Source organism: Ictidomys tridecemlineatus, chromosome 7 (assembly GCF_052094955.1).
Source record: "Ictidomys tridecemlineatus isolate mIctTri1 chromosome 7, mIctTri1.hap1, whole genome shotgun sequence".
Taxonomy (NCBI): domain Eukaryota; kingdom Metazoa; phylum Chordata; class Mammalia; order Rodentia; family Sciuridae; genus Ictidomys; species Ictidomys tridecemlineatus.
The window spans coordinates 47,380,976-47,386,885 of record NC_135483.1 but is presented as its reverse complement, the minus strand read 5'-3'; the positions used below and the strand labels follow the sequence as shown (position 1 = coordinate 47,386,885).

At 33.6% G+C, this 5,910-nt stretch overlaps 1 non-coding gene across 1 annotated transcript; it reads left to right on the top strand.

Annotated features, from left to right (window-relative positions):
• Positions 1 to 1,011: 1,011 nt before the first annotated feature.
• Positions 1,012 to 1,081, top strand: Trnav-cac (transfer RNA valine (anticodon CAC)). Its single transcript has one exon. It is a non-coding gene; the product is annotated as a tRNA-Val (tRNA).
• Positions 1,082 to 5,910: the final 4,829 nt, after the last annotated feature.

Here is a 5,910-nt window from a genome sequence, read left to right as displayed (position 1 = left end):
ATTGGTCAGGCCTCACCACAGCCTGGACAATCAGCTATTTTTCTAGCATGTGGAGGGGATTTGTGCTAATCAAATACCCATTTGTCATGTTTTTGTCTAGATCTAGAAAATGCATCTGAGTAGAGAAGTAGTGCATTGTCTGTGTCAAAGAAACAGAAAGCACAATATCTCAGAATGATGAAGTCACACCCCAATCAGGCCCTCCTGGTGTCAACAGAGAGCAACCACTGCTGTGCATCTCTTCCTCTCTGAACTCTCATCCTTATCCAAGTGGAGATGGCTGATACATTTTAAAGTAAAAATTAGTGTTATTCATAGCCATTGATATAAAACTATACTTGTATTTTAAAACACATTTAAACATACAGATAGGGACTGGGGATGTGTCTCAAACGGTAACACGCTTGCCTGGCATGCGCGGGGCGCTGGGTTCGATCCTCAGCATCACATTAAAATAAAGATGTCGTGTGCACCAAAAACTGAAAAATAAATATTAAAAAATCTCTCTCTCTCTCTCTCTCTCTCTCTCTCTCTCTCTCTCTCTCTCTCTCTCTCTCTTAAAATATATTTAAACATACAGATAGTAAAAGTAATATGTTGAGAACTGTCCTGATTTGGATTTGCAATGTCCCCCAAAACTCATGTGTTGAAGGGTTGGTCACCAATGCAGCACTGTCCAGTGATTTTGAGAAGTGATTGGATCATGAGGGCTCTGACCTCATCAATGGCTTAATCCACTGATAGCTGAATAGACTTTGGGAGATGGTGGAAACTGTAGACAGGTGGAACATAGTTGGAGGAAGTAGGTCACTCAGGGTGCCTTGGGGTACTATATCTTGTTCCTGGCCCCTCACCTCTATCCTCTTCTTCCTGGCTCCTATGAGCTGATCAACTTTCCTCTTCCCTGCCCTTCCACCATGATTTCTGTCTCACTTTAGGCCCAAAGTAATAGAGAAATCAACCACAGACTGAAACCTCTGAAACTGTGAGCCAAAATGTCTTCCTTAGGCTGGGAATATAGCTCAGTTGGTAGAGTGTTTGCCTCACATGCACAAGGCCCTGGGTTCAATCCCCAGCACCACACATACACAAAAAAGATAAAAATGTCCTCCTCTAAATTGTTTATGTCAGATATTTTGGTCAAAGCTGACTAACACAAGATACTTTGTATCTAATTACGGTATAATTCTGTGCCCTTTGTTTTGTGACTTAGCTATCTTAAAAACTTTGAAAGCAAACACATTTTTACATGATTTTCTTTTTATATTTAATTTTGGGAATGTTTTCAATGAAAAAAAATTAACATCTCTTCTTTAAGTTGATTACACTTGTTTCTCTGTCTCTGTCTCTCCCCTTTCTTTCTCTAATTGCTGTAAAATTTTATTAAGAGTTTATAGTTACAAGTTGTGTGTGATGGTACATGTCTGTAATCCCAGTGGATAGAGGGGCTGAGACAGGAGGATCCAAGTTCAAAGTCAGCTTCAGCAACTTAGGGAGGCCTTAAGCAACCTATCGAGACCCTGTCTCAAAATAAAAAAATAAAAAGAGCTGGAGATGTGGCTCAGTTGTTCAATCCTAAGTTTGCCTCCCTCCGCCCCCTAAAAAGGAAAGAATCTATATTTTTTTAGAGAGTACCAAGATCTGACAGATTACTTAATTTTTAAATCTTTCAATAATTAATAATGCAATGGAACTCTGTAAATATCCATATAATTGGCAAATAATACTGTAAAACATAAAGAAAAGGGGGAAAGAGGAAGAACAGAAGAAACAAAGAGGAGAAAAGAATTACTTGATCCCTTACAGGGTAAAGAGGACAGAATTCCTTTATCCATTTTGTTCAATTTGATTAGGATATAATGGGAAAATGTGTGGTGCCGAGTAGGCTCAGACAAGCTATGATATTGATGCTGCTAAACAATATATACTCCTTTGACTATTGAATAAATATTATTGCTTTGGAAAACCAACATCAGTTCTAAAACTATAAATTTGTTTTCATCAAGTAATCAAATTTTTAATCAAAATCATTGTGCCATTATGCTCTATTACAAGAGTTTCTCTATTTGATTAGAAAAATCCTTGGCTAAAACGTATTTTTTTAAAGAGTAGAAGATATTATGACTCTTAAACAAATTGTACACCAGATCTGTTTGCTCCTCAGATGAATATATACCATCCATCTGCTAAACATAGCAGCTGTTTAATATTACACTGTGCCTTATAGGAAGTCAAGAAACTCCTATGTTGTAGCTACATCATGGAACTTACATAGCAGCTTTTAGGAGGACAGTCATTTGGGAAATAATGGTACAGAAAACAGGAAACACAGCTTTGGCTATCTCAATGACAATAGAAAATGATACCTCTATTTCATTCCACTTGTTATAAAATGAGGTCAGAAAGAAGATGATCAGCTATGACCATAACAGAAAATATTCAAAGGTGAGCTGGGGATGTGGCTCAAGTGGTAGCGCGCTTGCCTGGCATGCGTGCGGCCCCAGTTCGATCCTCAGCACCACATACAAACAAAGATGTGTCCGCGGAAAACTAAGAAATAAATATTCTCTCTCTCTCAAAAAAAAAAAAAGAAAAAAAAAAAGAAAAGAATCAAAGAGCAATTTTACTTGTAAAGCATACTGTCAAAAAACTCACTACCTTTCCCATTCTGAAGTCCTTTAAGGTTCAAGGTTATCTATTTACGGAGAAAGGAAGAGGGGAATATTAGCTATTTTCCTAATGACTTAGAAAGCTAAGTGAATATAGTTTTTCATAATTTTTCATTTATATGCTTTTATGGGTGCATTACAATCATACATAGTGGTGGGATTTGTTGTTACATTCTTGTACATGCACCTAATATTAAAATATAATTTGATCAATTTTGTCCCCAGAACATTTCATTTATATTTATCTTAGTGCTTTGAAATTATTTTCTTTACATGTGTTCCAAGTTAATTTGTCAATAATAGACAATTTACAAGCACAGACTCAGGTTTTATATTTGGTAGAAAATACTGTTTTCTCATTTTCTCTAAAATCAGGAACAAGACAAGGATGTCCATTCTCATCACACTTTTTCAACACAATACTTGAAATTTCAGCCAGAGCAATAAGGCAAGAGAAGAAAATAAAAGGGATACAAATAGGAAGTGAAGAAGTCAAATTATTATTGCAGATGATACAAACCTTCACATAGAAGATCCAAAAAAGTCCACCAGAAGACTTCTAGAGCTAATAAACACATCAGCAAAATTTCAGGATACAAAATGAACATTAAAAACTCAATAATTTTCCTACACACCAATAACAACAAATTTACTAAGAAAGAAATCATGAAAACTATTTCATTCACTATAGCCTAAAACACATAATAATAAACAAAAAAAGAAATATGAAGAGAAAAAAAAGCACAGAGATAAACTTTAGGAATAAATCTAACTGAGGAGATGAAATACTTCTATAATGAATATTAAAGAACATCATAGAGAGGAATTGAAGAAGACTGTAGATGATGGAAGGACCTCTATGTTCATGTACAGACAGAACTAACATTGTTAAAATGCCCATATTACGGAAAGCCATCTAGAGATTCAATGCAGTCCTTATCAAAATACCAATGGCATTCTTCACAAAACTAGAAAAAAAAAAAAAAGAAGTCTTAAATTCATTTGGAAGAAGAATAGACCCAGAATAGACAAAACAATCTAAGCCAAAAAAAAAAAAAATGCAATTCTAGTGGCATCAAAATACTTCAAATTACACTACAGAGATACAGTGAAAAAAAAAAACAGACTGCATGGTACTAGCATAAAATGAGACTAGAGACAAACCCACATTGATACAGTCATCTAATCCTTGACAATGGCACTAAAAACACATGTTGGAGTAAAGACAGCCTTTTAAACAAATGGTCCTGGGAACACTATATACCCATACATAGAAGAGTGAAGCTAGATCCCTATCTTTCACCCTGTAATCCACAATGGATGAAAGACCTAGGAATTAGACCAGAAACTTTGCAACTGGTGGAAGAACACATAGGGTCAATATTTCTATGTATAGGCACAGGCAACAATATTCTCAGTAGGTCCTAAAATTTAGGAAATAAATCAAGAATTAATAAATGGAATAGCATCAAAGTTAAAATCTCTGCACAGAAAAAAAAGGACCATGAAGAGAAAACCTGCACAATTGAAGGAAATCTTTACCAACTATTCTGACAGAGGATTAATGTCTATAATATATATAAAGAACTCAAAAATTTACCATCAAAACAACACATAAACCAATCAGTAAATGGGCAAATGCACTAAACATGCTTCTCAAAAGAAAAAACACAAATGGTCAACCAATACATGAAGAAAAAAGTTCAATATCCTAAGCAATTAGGAAAATGCAAATCAAAACTACACTGAGACCTCATCTCATTCCCATTAGAATGGCAGCCATTAAGAATACAAATAATAGTGAATGCTGGAGAGGATGTGGAAAAAAGGAAATCTTTTACAGTGTTGGTGGGCTTGTAAATAAATACAACCACTGTGGAAATCAGTCGGAGTTTCCTCAAATGACTAGAAATGAAACCACCAGATGAACCAGCTATTCCATTTCTCAATATTTATCCTACAAAATTAAAGTCAGCATACTACAATGACCACATGCCTATCCATGTTTATGGCACCACAATTTACAAGAGCCAAATTACAGAATCAGCTTAGGTGTCTCTCAACAGATGAATGGATGAAGAAAATGTGTGTGTTGTGTGTATGTGTGTGTGTGTACACACACAATGGAATTTCATTCAGCGATAAGAATGAAATTATGTCATTTGCTGGAAAATGGATGGAACTTGAAACCATTATGTTAAGTAAAATAAGCCAATCTCAGAAAGTCAAGGGTTGTATGTTTTCTCTCATATGTGGCAAACTGGAAGAAAAATGGGGTTGTGTGGGGGTGGAGAAAAGGCTTCCAGGAGAGTAGAAGGGAGACCAATATAAAGGAGGGAGAGAATTAGGGGGAAGAGGGGAGGTGCTGGGAATGAAATTGATCAAATTATATTGTTTTTTAAAAAATTTATATATGACAGTGGAATGCATTACAATTCTTATTACACATAAAGAGCACAATTTTTCATATCTCTGATTGTACTTATAGTATATTCACACAAATTCATGTATTCATACATGTACTTTGGATAATAATGATCATCATATTCCACCATCATTAATTACCCCATGCCCTCTCCCTTTCCCTCCAATTGGTTTTTTGGGAATGGATAACTTCGCTTAGCATTATATTCTCTAAGTCCATCCATTTACCTGCAAATGCCATAATTTTTTTCTCTTTTATTGCTGAGTAATATTCCATTGTGTATATATGCTACATTTTTTTTATCTATTCATCTATTAAAGGGCATCTAGGTTGGTTCCACAGCTTAGCTAATGTGAATTGTGCTCTATAAACATTGATGTGGCTGTGTCCCTATAGTATGCTGTTTTTAATTATATTATATACACATTACATTATATATATATTATATACATTTTATATATATAATATATATATTATATACATTTTATATATAATATACATATTATATACATTTTATATATAATATATATATAATATACATTTTATATATATATAATATATATTATATAATATATATATTATATACATTTTATATATATTATATACATTTTATATATATAATATATATTATATACATTATATATATAATATATATATTATATACATTTTATATATATAATATATATATTATATATAATTATATCATTGTGTACATGTATTGATATGTAACAGAAAACCCCAAAGTAGTGTGTAATTATAATGCACCATAAGGTGAAAAAGAAATAAAAGGAGATCCAGTTTTTAACAAAGAAGATA